This window comes from Pan paniscus, chromosome 15, assembly GCF_029289425.2.
Source record: "Pan paniscus chromosome 15, NHGRI_mPanPan1-v2.0_pri, whole genome shotgun sequence".
Classification (NCBI taxonomy): Eukaryota; Metazoa; Chordata; class Mammalia; order Primates; family Hominidae; genus Pan; species Pan paniscus.
The window spans coordinates 52,494,180-52,511,167 of NC_073264.2; the positions used below are offsets into that span (position 1 = coordinate 52,494,180).

The following is a 16,988-nucleotide window of genomic DNA, read 5'->3' on the forward strand; positions in this document are numbered from 1 at the left end:
GCCAGCCCAACGCTCTCATGTTTCTTTGCCTTTCATTTGAAAACAACATGTAGGGGCACATAGACAGGGTCAAGATAATTTTAAAAGAAGAATTTTTGAATTTAATTAGATAATACTTCGTAATAACATACTTGGTTCATTTGCACAGGGTATGGCAGCATGCAAAGGACTTCCACATGTATGATGCTATATAGTACTTGAAACATTGGATCTGTTTCTTTTCTGATTATACAAGTGTTAAAGCAAATGTCTCCCTCTGTTTCTGTTAAAAAAGTGACAGAAATGGAATATTTGCCATGATCTCTTTTGCAGATACCATCCTATTTTCTTGCTTTTCAACACAGACTAAATTCTTCCTCAATCCAGTGCTCCTCCAAAGCCCTTTGTTCTTCTTCTTTTATATCCTAGCATTTAAGCTAAAATTAGTATTCATGGCCATATGCTTGTTAATTCCCTTTGCATGAAGGTGCGTTATTGGCAATCTGTGCAGATCATTCTTTAGTTTGGACTTGCAGCTAGCAAACTCTTGGAGCGAGAGCCAAGCTCAGGTGGGCTGGCCTAGAGGACATTGCTTCCTCTTCTTTTCAGCAACAGCTTGCATCTCAAATAGTCCCCCAAGAGGACTATTTGATGAAGTTTTGGCATGTGGAAAATATAAATACACTTTGCAAAGTGGTATAGACAAGCAGAGATTTTTCTGAACTAATATATAATGAGAAAATAACATTGAAATGGGAGCTGAATCCCCAAACCTGCATTGAAGAATGACTTTATTTTTTCCCTAAGCCTTCAAAATACTGAGGTGGGTTGCATACCAATAGCCCTCAGTGGGCTATGCTGAAGGAGAATAAGCTAGCAAAGTAAGAAACAAAATGTATCATTTTAACAAAAAAAAAATCCCCTTTTATTGACTATGACATACATACAAAAAGATATGTTATGCATATGAGTTGTGGGAGCACGCGTGTGTGTGTGTGTGTGTGTGTGTGTGTGTGTGTGTATTTCCTAGCTCTGTTCACTGAAAAGGTTTAGAAACCATGACCGACCCAGTAGCAATGGGCATCCCTCGTTCCCAGGTGTGTCTTTGAAACTAACGAAACTAGAGAAAATGCTATTTCTAGGTTTGGGATGGGCAATGTACAAGATGTGTCTGGAACACCTTGCCATACCAGATAATGAGGAAGCTCTTGAAGACCACCAGGATCATGTTGAAAACACTCAGGGGTCACCTCGAAGAGGCTTCCACTGGCTGATGAGGGGGAAATTTGAGCTTCAAAAAGGATAATAAATGTAATCATTATGAAACCCATCAAATAAATTGAAATCCATGACTTCATAATGATACCTTAAAAATTGATCTCCTTCAGAGCATAATAGGGAAATAATCCATTTTTTGTGAAAATTAGTAAATGAAAAGAAAGAAACATGTATTCTACTTCTGCTAAGTGAACATGCCACTGAGTAATCAAATAGTAGATGAGGGAAAGTATATTTTTAGAAAAGTGTTCCAGTGACAAATTAATAAATGGAAAAGAAATGATAGAACTAGAATGTTACCATTTTGCAACCCCCTTTGAATGAATAGATCTTGGCATCAAGCATCAACAGCTGCTATTATCACAACAAGAGAAACAACGAGACACTGCATGTCTCATGATGAAAGAACAAATCACCACCTAGAATCTTGCCAAAAGTTCAAACCTGAGGCTGACCAAGTCTCTGGATCCAGCTCCCATTTGCAGGAAAGATAGAAGACAGAGGACAATCGGTATACAATCAGCAAAGGCCAAATGATGGGAGGTCTGCCAGTCACGTCGGAAAAAAAGAAAGGGATGGAGGAGAGACCCTGCAGACTATAAGAGAATTAAAAGACACGTCAAATTTACAAATGGGTAAAGCTACACTATAGTGTTTAGGAATGCACGCCTAGGTAATAAAACTACAAGAAACACAAGGAATGGTTACTTAACACTTCAGGGCAGTGGTTAGCTTTGTGAGAATGAAGCCATATTGAGCAGGATGAGACACACAAGGGACTTTGGGGGTGCCGTGCAAAGTTCCATTTCTTGACCTGGACAGTGGTTTCTAAGGTGTTCACCTTTTAACAATGAATTGAGCTATGCAATCACTTTGTGTGGGTTTCTTAATCTGTGTTTTATTTTGTAATGGAAAGCGTTAAGAGAGTAGAAGAAAAGAAGACCAATTTTTAAATTTACATTTTATGAATGCCATAAAGGGCTTAACTAGTGAAGAGCAGTTGCGTCAAGACATTATCATGGAATGGTAATGAGCGTGAGCTCTGAGCCACCCTGGTGGGGCCTAAATCGCAGCTTTGCCACTTATCAGCTGTGTAACCCTGGGAAAATCACTCAGCCTCTCTGTTTCAGTTTTCTTATCTGTAAAGTGCATGTCATAATAGTTCCCACTTCATAATGTCATTATAAGATTTACATGAGATGATAACGTGAACATTGAGAATACTGCCAGGCATATAGTAAGGGCTCAATACAGCTAGGTTGTTCTTTCCTACTTCTTGCCTTTCTCTCCCATTCATTTTCCTCAAACACTGTAGCATTATCTCTTTCTTAAAATCCTGTGGAGCAGGGTGAGGAATCCTCCACTAGTCCTAGCCTGTGTCTCTCTTGTCCTTCTATCTTCTGCTCCTCATTCTGTATTTAAATACCCCCAGGGAGAAATCTGAAAAGACAGGGAAGGAAAGATCCCAGCTGGGCACTCAGAATCTATTTAGAGATGAGAGAGAGGGAAAGGGACTTTTCTTGAATCCACAGCACCTAGAACAGTGCCTGATCCAGAGCAAGCATGTAGCAGACATTTGCTGAAAGGATAAATAAAAGAACCTGTAGAACGTGATTTTAAAAGCGCTGCTCAAGGATTTCTCTTTTGGATGAAAAGTTTGAAGCAGTCCATGGCTTTATTTTTGCCTCGTCCTGCCTAGCTGTTTTTCTTCCCTGCTGCCCCATTTTGGTGTTCATGTCTTAGTATGAGTCAAATAGTCTAAATGTAGTATCCGTTGGCAAAACACACATATTGCGCTTGTTCTTTATTCAGAAAGCCACATGTGGACTCCAGCCCCATGCCTACCAACCGTCTTGTCACTGTCACTCGGAGCTCCTTCCTGCCCAGCGGATGTGTCCACCCTCTCCTTCTTCCTCTAATGTTCTTCCTGTCATTGTTCCTGTACGTAACTCCCTCCCATCCTGTGTTCCAGTGTAGATGAGCCCATTGCAGCAAAGCCTTTGTGTACCAGCCTCTCATAGGTAAATTTCCCCATCCACTGCTTGTTTCCCTCCTGTTTCCTTCAAAGCACTTACCATGTTATCTACCCATGGATGAATATTTGTGGAGGAGTCCATGGCCTTGACAACAAATGACCAAAAACACACTACAAGAATGGAAGCATGAATGCGAGTTGACTTGTTTCTTGTCTCCTCCATAGCTTCCATGAAGGTACTGTGACTGTCGAGTTTACTAGTTTCTAGTTTTTAGTGGGTGCTCGATAAATACTTTGTGAATGAATGAATAAACAAATAGATAAAATGTGAAGCTTCAGGCTTGGGGTTGGGGAGGGTGGTTCTACAAGACGACCTATCAGAGTCTCATTGTGAGGTGGAGCAAGGAGATGGGGATTCCAGGACAAGGAAGTAACATTCACAACCTTGAGGAAATAGGCAGTTTTCCCTGAAAGATCTGCTTATAATGAGGGAGACCACCCCATACCTTTATTCAGAGATGGGCTAGAAGGCAGGACTCAGGAACAGGAACTGAGCCTACAGCCAAGGTCAAGGGCCTACGATGGTGAGCAGGATTGCTGGGCCTATTGTGCCCAGTGGACAGTCTTTAAGATGCTGATTCCAATGGGCATTTTGAGGTTTCTGAGAGTGAATGATGACTGAGTTCCATCAGGGGACTCAGCGTGGCCTGTCACTGACAGGGTGCTTCAGGATTTGGAGTGGTCCATAACTATAGACAGAGTATAGCCAAAAAAGCCTTGAATTTGAACCTTAGTTTTGTCACTTACCGTGTTATCCTGAGCAAGTTTTTAACTTCTCAGCGACTTGGATTCATTGTTTATAAGATGAAGATCAAAGTATGTACTTTCTGTGGTTGTCATGACAACGAAATAAGATCTTTTCTCAGGTAAACTGCCCCATCCAGTATTGCTCAAATCTGGTTGTGCATTAGAATGGTCCATGGGGAACTTAAACACTGCACACACACCTGGGCACAACTGCAACAGATTCAGACTCAGTAATTCTGGGGTGGCCTCCAATCATCTGTGGTTTGGGAAAGCTTAGAGGTGACTATGCAGCTCAGGCAGAGTTGAGCAAGATCGGATTGGTGTATATAAGGCAAGAAAAGATGGAAGCTTTTCCAGCTATCTCTTCTTCTGCTGCCACTGCCTCATCTTCTTCTTTCTGATCCTTTTCTCCTTTTTTTCTTCTTTGTTATTGGGTGTGAGCATAAGTGGACAAAGTCACATGGTACCTGGAGAAGCAGTGGCATTAAAAACAATTAAAGACTGATAATGTCCACATATGACGTTGATTCCAGCAAATGACTAGATAAAGGCTATGAGAATTGAGGTCTTGATGCTAATTAGTCAGCTTTGAATATCTGGAACAGCAATTGCAAAGGTGTGAAAGATGGTACTGCCAGTACTTCATTTGCATAGAATGACTCTTACACATGCCTTTCCGGTTTTCCTATATTTAAAAAAATTGGCCGGGTGCAGTGGCTCACACCTGTAATCCCAGCACTTTGGGAGGCCGAGGTGGGCGGATCACGAGGTCAGGAGATTGAGACCATTCTGGCTAACATGGTGAAACCCTGTCTCTACTAAAAAGACAAAAAATTAGTGAGGCGTGGTGGCAGGCGCCTGTAGTCCCGGCTACTCGGGAGGCTGAGGCAGAAGAATGGTGTGAACCCGGGAGGCAGAGCTTGCAGTGAGCCAAGATCACGCCACTGCACTCTAGCCTGGGTGACAGAGTGAGACTCCGTCTCAAAAAAAAAAAAAAAGTACTTTCTACTAGACAGTTTCTGATATTCTCAAACAAAACATAACCATTTTAAAATAAAGATTGTAGAGTGGTTTAATTTTCTTGCGTAATGAAAATTTATTGAGTACTTTCTGAGTACATAGCATTGGGCTAAGGACTACTGATGTATGATTTAATTCATTCATTTATTCAACATGTGTTTATTGAGCGCTGCTGTAGGTGTTAGAATACAGTAGTGAAAAAAAAACAGATAAAAATCCCTATGCTATTGGAGCTTACATTCTAAGGGGAAGAGACAGGCCATAAAAAAGTAAACATAGTAAGAAGTAAATCATAAAGTGTTAGAATGTGATAAAATGTTACTTAAAACTATTTTAAGTAAGATGGTTAAGGAGACTCATCGAGAGATGCCTGAAGAAGGAGCAAGAGTTTTACTATGTGGATACTGGGAGCCTCACATACAGGCAGAAGGACCAGCCAGTGCAAAGGCCCTGAAGTATACAAGATGTATCTGAGAAACAGCAATGAGGCCAGAGTGGTCTCAGCAAAGTGAAGTTGAGGACTAGGCAAAGAGGTCAAAGAGAAAATGACCTTATAGGTCATTTCAGGACTCTGGCTTTTACATTGAGTGTGATAGAAAGCTACTGGGGTGTCAGGGGCAGAGGAGGTATAGGATTCATATTATAACCAGATCACTCCGGCTGCAGCATTGAGAATAGATCATAGGAAGGCAAGGGTGCAAGGGAGAAGGATGCAAGAGAAGAGGCTCTAGTGGGAATCCAGGGAGAGCCCCAGTGGCTTAAACGAAGATGGTAGCAGTGGACATGGAGACATGTGAATATATTTTAGAGAAAAATTCAGCAGGATTTCCTGATGTGTTGACATGCGGTATAAGAGAAAGTGTGGAATTAGTGACTCTAAGGCTTTTGTTGTTATTGTTGGGTTTGGTTTGGGGTTTTTGTTTGCTTTTTCATTTTTTCCTGAGCAACTGAAAGGATAGAGTTATTTTCCAGATGGGAAGATTGTGGGTGGAAACTGTTTGGGGAAGAATATTAAAGTTTGCTTTCAGTGACTTGAGTTTGATCCTCAAGCGAAGCCATCTAGGAGGCGTTGGACCTGAGCATTTGGAGTTGGGAGAGGTATCTGGGCTGGGGGGGCATACAAGGGACCATTGGGGTACAGATGGTGTTAAAAGCCAGAGACTACATGAAATGTGTGAAGGCGGGGTGCAGATGGAGAAGTGAAAAAGTGCAAGGACCAAGCTCTACGGCACCCCCAGAGGTCTGGGGGACAAGGAGGGATCAGCAAAGTAGAGTGATGAGGAACTACAGGTGAGGTGAAAGGAAACTCAGGGCAATGTGGTATCCTGGCAGCAAGTGTGGTGAGGGTGGTGAGGAAGAGAGCAAGGAGGCCAGTACCAAATGCTGCTAGGGGTCGAGTTAAAGGAGGACTGAGAAGTGACCATTGGATTTAGTAATGGGGAGGCCATTTGTTACCCTGACAAGAGTAGAGGTGTTAAAGCCCACTTGGATGGGTTAACAGAGAAGGGAAGGGAGGAACTGGAGACAGAAGAGAGGAACAGGCAGTAGTTCATAGGGAACTGGGTCAAGAGGGTTTTTTTTGTTTTTCATTTTTTAAGTGAGAGTGATAATAGCATTTTTGTGTGAAGATGAGAATAATACAATGAGAAGAGGAATTGTTGATGCCAGAGAGAAAGGAGAGCTGCTGGAGCAATGCCCTAGAGTAGGTGGGATGAGATGGGATCTATATGCAGGTGGGAGGTTGGCATTAGATGGGTGCACAGACAGGCCAGCTATTGTATCAGGTGGGAGGCGGCACATGTGGGTGATGATGCTGGCAGGGGTAATGAATGGTATGAGTCTAATGATTTTCCTGATGGCTTCAATTTTCCCTGTGAAATAGGAAACTAAGAACTGGAGAGAAGATATCAGAGGCTTAAGGAGAGTGGATAAGGTATTATGTGGATGTCTAGGAGAGTGGGAGAGTCCATAGACCAGGGAAATGAACACAGTTGCCTGGCTGCACCAAGCACTCATGATGTTCACTATCACAAACATAAAGTGGGATTGGTGCATGTAGTTATGAGTTTTTCGCTAGCCACGTTTGGCTGTTCGGGTGCAGACACATTTTGCTAGATTTAAACAGGGTTGAGGTGTTGCCAAGTGGGAAAGCTACAGAGAGACAAAGAAATAGAGATTAGATGCAAGGGGGCCATCATGATAATTGCCCAGGTAATGAAAGGAAGCTGAAAAGGGAAGATAGTGAGGGTCAGCAAAAGGTGGCGGGATCAGTGGATGGGCGCTGCCAGTGGGTTGAAGGTGGTGGGAGCAGTGATGGGGCTCCCAGTGGGTTGAAAGTGGTGAGAGAAGAGGATGGGCGTTCCCAGTGGGTTGAAGGCTTGTTGGAGTTGGGACACTGGGTGGTATGAACTGGAGAGTCAGGAGGTAAGTGATCAGATGCTGGGATGGATGAAAATGAGAATATGGATGGCAAGGTGGTTGTTCACCCCCAAACATGGCTGGAATACATTTTTTTGTTCCTTTTTGCAGTTAGATATGGCCAATGCTTAGTTCTGGCAAAGGAAATGTGGATGGAGATGATGTGCCCAGTTTCTAGGCCTGGCCCATAAAAAAATCATCTCATGCAATTCTATACCCTTTTTCTTTTCTGTCTGCCACTGAATGCAAAGAATCCAGCCAGGACTGTGAAGCCCCAGGGAATGGCTGCACTTGAAGTCAGAAGGAGCCTGGGTCCCTGAATCATCATGTGGAAGGCTCTCCACCCAGTTCAATGGTGCAATGGACCACAAGCAGGAACTTAATTTAGAATGTGCTTATTTTGTTAGATTTTGTAATTAAAAAATGGATCCCACTCTGACTGAATCAGAGATGTTGAAGTCATTGATCTGGGAGGGTATGTTCCTGGGAGTGCGTGTCTGAGGTGAGATTTCAAACAAGGTTGTTGAGGAAGAGGAGTTCAAGTGACTGAGAAGACATATTGTTGGATAAATTGTGCGTGTGTGTGTGTGTGTGTGTGTTGAAATCACCAAGAATAGGGAAAGAAGTGTATAAGAGAGTGTGGCAGTGAGCCCAGAGCTAAAAGAAATCATGAGCAGGGAGTAATTCACGAGCAGAAAGTAGAAGCAACGAGAGGCAGTTAATGAGAGAAGCAGCTGAGGGATTTTAGCAAGGGATGGGGGAGGATGGTGTGGAAGCAGTATCTGGGGGCCAAGAGGACGCCGCTCCATCTCCAAGCCCAGTGGTCAGGAGAATGAGGGGAAAATGTCAGCGCAGGAGAGGCTACGAGGGAGGAGGAGCAGCATCGGCAGGAGGAGCCCCAGGTGAGAGGGACATTCAGGGAAGAGACTGCAGATTACAGGGATTTTTCTAAAGAGGGTTTCTGAATCCAGACGCACATCGGAGGACTCTTGAGATGCTGGGGTCTTGTGATGGGAAGATGGAGACAGAATGAAGGATGTGTGGAGCCCTACGGGGAGGAGAGAATAAAGAAGTGGGGTGACCTGGGAGCCTGGGATTCTTGTGACCATGGACACAGGTATCAAAGGCATGATGCAGTTAGCCCTGGGGAACCTGAGGCAGGTGGTGGTGATGAGGGGCAGGGAGCAGTGGTGTCTGGGACTCAGTCTTGGCTGCTGTCGCTGGAGGCAGTGAGGCCTGAGACAAATGGGATTAGTCCCACTTTAAGACCCTTCTCTGAGCCCATAGGCTTCTTCTTAACCCGTGCATGGAAGGAAAAACGTAGGACATGAGGTTGATAGATGTGATTAAGATGTGGATTCTTAATCACATCTACTAGCTTCAGCTGTCCTACTCTTGGGAGGCTCACTTTTATACATAGAGAAAATATGTGCCATTATAACTGTGCTTCAGTGGGCAAAGTAGAGCAGACTTCATTTAAAAGGCTGCTCCATGCCTCTGCCCAGCCGCCCCATCTGGGAAGTGAGGAGCGCCTCTGCCCGGCTGCCCCGTCTGGGAGGTGTACCCAACAGCTCCGAAGAGACAGCGACCATCGAGAATGGGCCATGATGACGATGGCTGTTTTGTCAAAAAGAAAAGGGGGAAATGTGGGGAAAAGAAAGAGAGATCAGATTGTTACTGTGTCTGTGTAGAAAGAAGTAGACATAGGAGACTCCATTTTGTTCTGTAATAAGAAAAATTCTTCTGCCTTTGGATGCTGTTAATCTATAACCTTACCCCCAACCCCGTGCTCTCTGAAACATGTGCTGTGTCAACTCAGGGTTAAATGGATTAAGGGCGGTGCAAGATGTGCTTTGTTAAACAGATGCTTGAAGGCAGCATGCTCATTAAGAGTCATCACCACTCCCTAATCTCAAGTACCCAGGGACACAAACACTGCGGAAGGCCACAGGGACCTTTGCCTAGGTAAACCAGAGACCTTTGTTCACATGTTTATCTGCTGACCTTCCCTCCACTATTGTCCTATGACCCTGCCAAATCCCCCTCTCCGAGAAACACCCAAGAATGATCAATAAATACTAAAAAAAAAAAAAAAAAAAAGGCTGCTCCATGTTCATTACAGAAAACAAAGTCAATGTGCTGTTGACATTATTGCACATGACTGCACAGCTGTGCACAAGCTCCACCCACCAAGTGAGTCTTACCTCTTTCCCTAAGTCCTGGTGCCTTGCTTCTCACAGAGTGGTCCATGGGCCAGCAGCATTGGCATCACCTGGATGCTTGTTAGAAGTGCAGGATCTCAGCAAGACCCAGACATACTGAATCCGCATCTGCATTTTAACTAGATCCCCAGGTGATCCTTAGGCACGTTAAGCCTGAGGAAGCACTGTGATGCATTTCTTGTTATTAGTAGGAACAAAGCAGGTGCCTCCAAGAAGAAAAAGGCAAATGAAAGAAGCAGCTCCAGGAAAGATGACATGTTACTCATCAGCCTTAAAATTCCAAGTTCAATGCATTTTTTCCCCCCAGTGCTGGCAGTGTATTGGATTCATGTGAACCTCATTAAAAATTAAAACAAACAAGTTCTAACTTGCATGACTCCAAAAACATTTCATTGTTTCTTTAGGGAGAAATAGATGAGAACAGACAAAGTTGATTACACAGAATAAGGACAAAACAACTCTGAACTTTTAACCTGCATGAGTTGTCAGTAGAATCTCGGAATCATAGAATTCCAGAGTTTAGAGCAGTTGGCTCAACACTGGCTACACATCAGAGTCACCTGGGGAACTTTCCAAAAAGTACAAAATACTGGTGCTGAGCCCCAATCCCAGATATTCTATCTGAGGAAAGAAATGGGCATCAGGTATTTTTCAAAAGCTCTCTGGGTGATTCTTACATGCAGCAAGGATTGAGATTCACTGGTAGAAATAAGATGCAAGACACATATGTGATTTAAAATTATCTAGGAGCCAAATTAAGTAGGTAGAAACAAACGAAATTAATTTCAATAATGTATCTTAACCCATATGTCCAAAATATTATCATTTGAAATGTAGTTAATATAAAAAACTAATAATGATTTTTTTCTCAGTAAGACTTTAGTATCCAGTGTGTATCTTACACATGTAGAACATCTCAATTCAGTTTAGCCACATTTCGAGGGCTCAATAGCCACATGTGGCTAATGACTGTCATAGTGGACAGTGTAGTTCCAAGTAATAACAGTAATGCTAGTCTGTGAAAGATAGGTTTCCACCTCTGGAAAACAAAATGATTGCCCATTTAAAGTAGAAGAGCCAGTTCAGAAGATAATGAGATGTAATTCAGTATTATTTCTTGCTTGCAAACAGCCTCTTAAAATCATCGTGGAAGTTCAATGAAGAGGTAAGATTTAGAAAGTTTGCAAAATTTCTTCCAAAAAGGGAAATGTCTGGGATTTACATGACAGAGGCAAACCCTTAAGTGATGCTGTGTTAAGGCATGTAAATGAATACTGTGCTGAGTTTCTCAGCAACCTATGGTGTTGGGAAGGGCTGATCTTCTGATTTTGATCTAGGAAAAGATAGGAATATAGTCAATGGCTACATTTTCTTTTTCTCTCTTGGAATCAACCATTATAAAGAGCAGGCATCTTTGGGGATTTTGGTGTCTGCACAGCTGAATCAGCATCGGAATCAGGAATGTGCGAGGATAACATTCTGCGGTTTGGCATTCCTGTCTCAATTCCTCCACTTCTTAGAAAAGAAGCGTCACTCACTGATATTCTCCCAAACCAGCTGTTGAGTATAATAAAGACCTTCCTCTTAGTATTAACATTAGATTGTATTCTTAGGATCTAATTTTTACCACGGGATTTTTCCCTAAAGAAATTAGAGAAATCACTTAGCCATTGGCATGTGTTAACTGTAACCAGGTCATGTAGCTCTTCTGAGCCTGAGGCAAATAAACAGAAAATCTTAGTGACATGTGCTGAGAACTAGGTTAAACAAATTTCTCAGGATGGGTTGCAGAATAGTTTGCTGGTGCTGGCAATGAAGTGTAGAGGCACTTAGGAGGGATGATTTCTCTCGCTTTTTACCAAAATGTCTTTGCTTCCCTCATAAGACACTTTCTTCCGAAAGCCAACCATGTTTTTGTTTGTTTGTTTGTTTGTTTGTTTGTTTTTTGAGGCGGAGTTTCAGCCTTGTTGCCCAGGCTGGGGTGCAACAGCGCAATCTCGGTTTACTGCAACCTCCGCCTCCCAGGTTCAAGCAATTCTCCTGCCTCAGCCTCCCGAGTTACAGGTGCGCGCCACCACACCCGGCTAATTTGTTTTTTTTTTTAATTTTTAGTAGAGACGGGGTTTCGCCATGTTAGCCAGGCTGCTCTCAAACTTCTGACCTCAGGCGATCCGCCCGCCTCAGCCTCCCAAAGTACTGGGATTACAAGCGTGAGCCACCGCCCCCGGCCCCGACCATGGTTTTATAAAGAGAGAACATTGAAAACATAATTGGTCTTTGGTCTATCTAGTTTCTCCATTTTGTACCCTTCCTTCACCTTTGCCAGTAATACTCTTTTCTCTCGGAAGACCCTGGAATGTTTCTCTAGTGTCAAAATTCATCCCAGCTAAGACTTGTGAACTTAACACCAAAGAGTAACCTGTTTATATCACAGTGCAAATTACACAGAACTATCACTCTTCCAGTGCTTTTGTGATAAAGAAATAAAGCACTATCAGAAGAATACCATGCATCCGCTAGGTAGTGAAGATTTTTAAAAAGTGGGCACAAAATTAGAACAAATGGAACCCTGAAACCGCACTACATAGGCAAATAGCTGAGTACAGATTGAAGTTAGAGAACCCTCGAGGGGCTAGGTATGAGTCTGCAATTATGATAGGCGGCCATCAGGGGGCATTTCAGTGCCTTGATTGTGTGGCCAAAGGATCAGGTTTACCATAATCAGAGAATAAGGTAATTTTTACTTCTTTAAAATAGAGTAGTTTAAATAAAATTATCAATTAGGGTTTAAAGATGATTCATATGAGCAAGTTCTTAAACCAAAGCCAAGGAAAAAGTGCGCTACCTGCCTCACTATGCGGTTTTCATAATTCAGGGTAGCCTTGCTTATGGCCCTAAGATGTAATAATCATGTTCCTTCTCACTCTGACTTCTTATTTGGGAACCATATTCTTTTATTGGGTTAAGGGAGAACTTTTTTTTTTTTTTTTTTTTTTTTGAGATGGAATCTCACTCTGTTGCCAGGCTGGAGTGCTGTGGCACGATCTCAGCTCACCACAACCTCCAACTCCCTGGTTCAACAGATTCTCCTGCCTCAGCCTCCTAAGGGAGAACTTTTAAAGGGGATTTTCACAATTTCAATAGCCCAGCAGTATCCTCTCACTCTCTTTTCCTTTTCCACTGCTACATGGAATGGAAGGAGCTGCTCGCTGTGTTAAAATGTGGAGATTATTTTGTAAATTTGAATACGAAGAATAAGTGTCTTAAGCCATTCTCTCATTTTTATAAAGAAATAACCTGAGACTGAGTAATTTATAAAGAAAGAGTTTTAATTGGCTCTCGGTTCTGCAGGCTGTACAGGAAGCATAGTGACATCTGGTCCCGGGGAGGCCCCAAGAAGCTTACAATCATTGTGGAAGGCAAAGTGGGAGAAGGTACATCACATGGCAAAAGCAGGAGCAAGAGAGTGAAGGGTGAGGTGCCACACACTTTTAAACGACCAGACCTCCCAAGAACTCACTCATTATCTCGAGGACAGTCCCAAGGGGATGGCACTAAACCATTCATGAGCAATCCACCCCCATGATCCAGTCACCTCCCATCAGGCCCCACCTCCAACACTGGGGATTACATTTCAATGTGAGGTTTGGGCAGGGACCACATCCAAGCTATAACAAGTAGTTACTTTAAAAGAAATGAAGTAGTCTTAGCTGATATCTGCAAGATATTAGAAGGGCTTTTCAGGTCAAATTACTCTGAGGTTCTCAAGAGAGAAGTCTGACACATATAAGATGAAATGTGTGAGGTTTAATCCATCTGAAACTCTACAGTGCTCCCCTTTGCTTAAAGATTAGGTATAGATTATTCCGTCTAATATGAATGAGTGTAGGACTCACATAGTGGATTAAGTTAATGCTGAGTGGCAAGGTAAAGACATAAAAATAAATCTTAACGTTTGACTCAGGAGATTGCATTTAATTTGGCAGCTAGTAGGAAACCATTGAATGTTTTTGAGTAAGAGGGGTGGCATTCATGGAGTAGTGCTTTAGTGTCAGGGGAAACAGAAAGGACAGAAAAAGCTCAAAAGCTTGGTGGAAGTGGAATCCATAAAACTAGGTAGCAGATCAAATGTAGAGACTAAAGAAGAAAGATGAGTTAAAGATGACTCCGATGATGAGTAGGAGGATGATAGTGTCCTGAAAGAATAGGGAGGCCAAAAGTTGGAAAGAAATATAAACTTGACCTTCAACATGCAGAGTTGAGAATCAGATAAAAATGTGTATGTGAAGTGCTTTGGAAGGTGCACAGGATCATTGTCATGTAATAATACCATTTAGTAAACACAAGGCAAGTATTTTATGTGTAGGATCTCAGATACAGGCTGTGCCCCCACTGTCAGGAAAATGACCCATAAGTACAGGAGAAAGAACTTCAGGGCAGAGGAAGACTATGTCCTGAGCTTTTTGTTTTGTTTTGTTTTTAATCAGTTGGGGCAATTAAAAGAGGCAATGAGAAAGTAGCAAAGAGAACATAACAAGTGAAACAACAGGAGGTCACTCTAAATAGCCCAACGACTTGGAGATGACAAGCTTCAATGTGGTAGGAAAGACAATAGGCTTCAAGTAGGACTGGCTGAATTCAAATTCAGACTCCACAAGTTAACTAGCTGGCTTATCGTGGGCAACTTCACCTCTGCATGCTTCAATTTCTCTATCTGTAAAACGAGGCTATTTAAAGTATCTGCTCATAGAGTTATTGTGAGGATTAAGGGAGATCATACTTGAAAGTGCTAAAAGTAGTGCCTGAAACACCGCCACGACTCAAAAACTGTTAGCTGTCAGCAGTAGTATCATGGAAGTTAAATCAGAGAAAAAAAAATTTAACTATTATTTTAGGTTCGGGGTACATGTGCAGGTTTGTTACACAGGTAAACTTGTGTCACAGGGTTTGTTGTACAGATTATTTCATCACCCAGGTACTAAGCCTAGTACCAAATACCTATTTTTTTTCCAATCTTCTCCCTCCTCCCACCCTCCATGCTCCAATAGGCCCTAGTGTCTGTTGCTCCCCAATTTGTGTCTATGAGTTCTTATCATTTAGCTCCCACTTACAAGCAAAAACATGTAGTACTTGGTTTTCTGTTCCTGCATTAGTTTGCTAGGGATGACAGCCTCCAGCTCCATCCATGTTCCTGGAAAATACATGATCTCATTCTTTTTTATGGCTGCATAGTATTCCATGGTATATATGTACCACATTTTCTTTATCCAGTCTACCACTGATGGGCATTTAGATTGATTCCTTGTCTTTGCTATTGTGAATAGTGCTGCAATTAGCATATGTGTGCATGTGTCTTTATGGTAGAAAGATTTATATTCCTTTGTATATATACCCAGTAATGGAATTGCTGGGTTGAATGGTAGTTCTATTTTAAGTTTTTTGAGGAATTGCCACAGTGCTTTGCACAATGGTTGAACTAATTTACACTCCTACCAGGAGTGTATAAGCATTCCCTTTTCAAATCAGAGAAAATTTCAAGGAGGTGGTCGATGATGCCAAACTTTTCTTAGAGTGGTGATAGTGGAGGGCAAAATTTGTCTTTAAAATATGAAATTTCAATGAGAAGATTAGGGTGATTGCAATAGCAGTAACAACAGGAACAATAACTCACATTTATTTCCTTCCATGTGGCCTTCTGATTGAATTTGCTATACGTTGGGGAAATTATTTTCAGTCTTCCTCATGCACATGAAAAAAGTCTGACAAAAAGTAACAATATGTAGAAGAGTAGGTGTTTAATATTTATAACACTAAGTAGCATGTTTGCTTTCTCTCAGAAGAAAATTTAACAGTATAATTTGCCAAGAGGAGGTAATCTAATTATCATGTCCACCCTGAATAGCATACTGCCATGCCTAGGAACTGTGCTGGTGAACATTTAAAAATATTTTCTCAATGCACATCTTCTAAACACTGTGTACTCTGCTATAATATACCCTACTGTAACACTTTTCCTAGGATTTATACTGGGTATATGTCAGTGATTTAATTACATTTTTTAAATGGATGCCATTTTTAGGATCCTCCTAAGCCTTTAAATTCTAGTTGACTATATATTGTTTAATACCATATTAGTCAGTTCTCATGCTGCTCTAAGGATGTACACCAGACTGGATAATTTATAAAGGAAAGAAGTTTAATTGACTCACTCTTCCACAGGGCTGGGGAGGCCTCAGGAAACTTACAGTCATGGTAGAAGGGGAAGCAAACATGTCCTTCTTCAAAAGGTAGCAGGAAAGAGAAGAATGAACGAAGGGGAGAAAAGCCCCTTACAAAACCCTCATATCTCATGAGAACTCACTCACTGTCACAAGAACAGCATGAGGGTAACCGCCCCCATGATTCAATTATCTCCCACCATGTCCCTCCCACAACACATGGGAATTCAATATACAATTCAAGATGAGATTTGGGTGGGGACATAGCCAAACCATTATCACCCACCCCTAACACCCCTGTTTGCTTCTAGACCTATAACAATAGACTCAGGTCCCAGCAGGCCCCTAGAGGTGAGGTTCAGAGTGTGACCCATGAGGAGGGGCACTACGCTCCAAAATAACTGCTCGAGTTTTCTAATTTATGTAAGCAGAAATCTGGAGAACAGGAATGGGAATGGATATTAAGGGTGTGGGGTAATGGTGGAAGGAACATAAAGTTGGATCAGACTGAATTTATTGATTTGGGCCCACTAAGCAGGGATTCTGCATTTAATGTTGCAGCTTGGGGAGTTAAAAAAGGTTTTAATAGTTTATTTGCTTCGTTAGCTGAAATATGGATGAAAAGATGGCCCACTATAAGTGACCTAGAAATGCCTGATCTCCCTTGGTTTAATGTAGAGGAAGGGATCCAAAGGCTTAGGGATATGGGAACACTAGAGTGGTTTAGTCACATTAGACCTGCTCATCCCAGCTGGGAGAGTCCAGAAGACATATCCTTCACTAATACCTTGTAAAACAAATTTGTGAAGGAGGCATCTGCTTCCTTGAAGAGCTCTGTGATTGTTCTCTATATGCCAGATCTCACAGTGGGAACCGCAGTCACAATTACAAAACTGAAATACAATGGGAATAATTGAATCCCAAGGTAGCTGGGGCCAAGTGGCAGCCCTCAACCTTCAAAGGCAAGGTGGGCATAGTTACCGTAATGGACAGCAAAGGCAAAGCAGCAATCAGAATAGTCTGACTCATGTAGAGCTCTGGCATTGGCTAATTCATCATGATGTTCCTAGA

At 42.2% G+C, this 16,988-nt stretch overlaps 1 protein-coding gene across 1 annotated transcript in view; it reads left to right on the forward strand.

Moving 5' to 3' along the window:
* The first annotated feature begins 8,164 nt into the window (after nucleotides 1-8,164).
* The window catches only part of FRMD6 (FERM domain containing 6), a 366,574-nt gene continuing 357,750 nt past the window's right edge, over nucleotides 8,165-16,988 (forward strand). The window contains exon 1 of the mRNA XM_063596208.1: nucleotides 8,165-8,379. The gene's annotated coding sequence lies outside the window, so the exon portion shown is untranslated. The remainder of the gene's footprint in view (nucleotides 8,380-16,988) is intronic.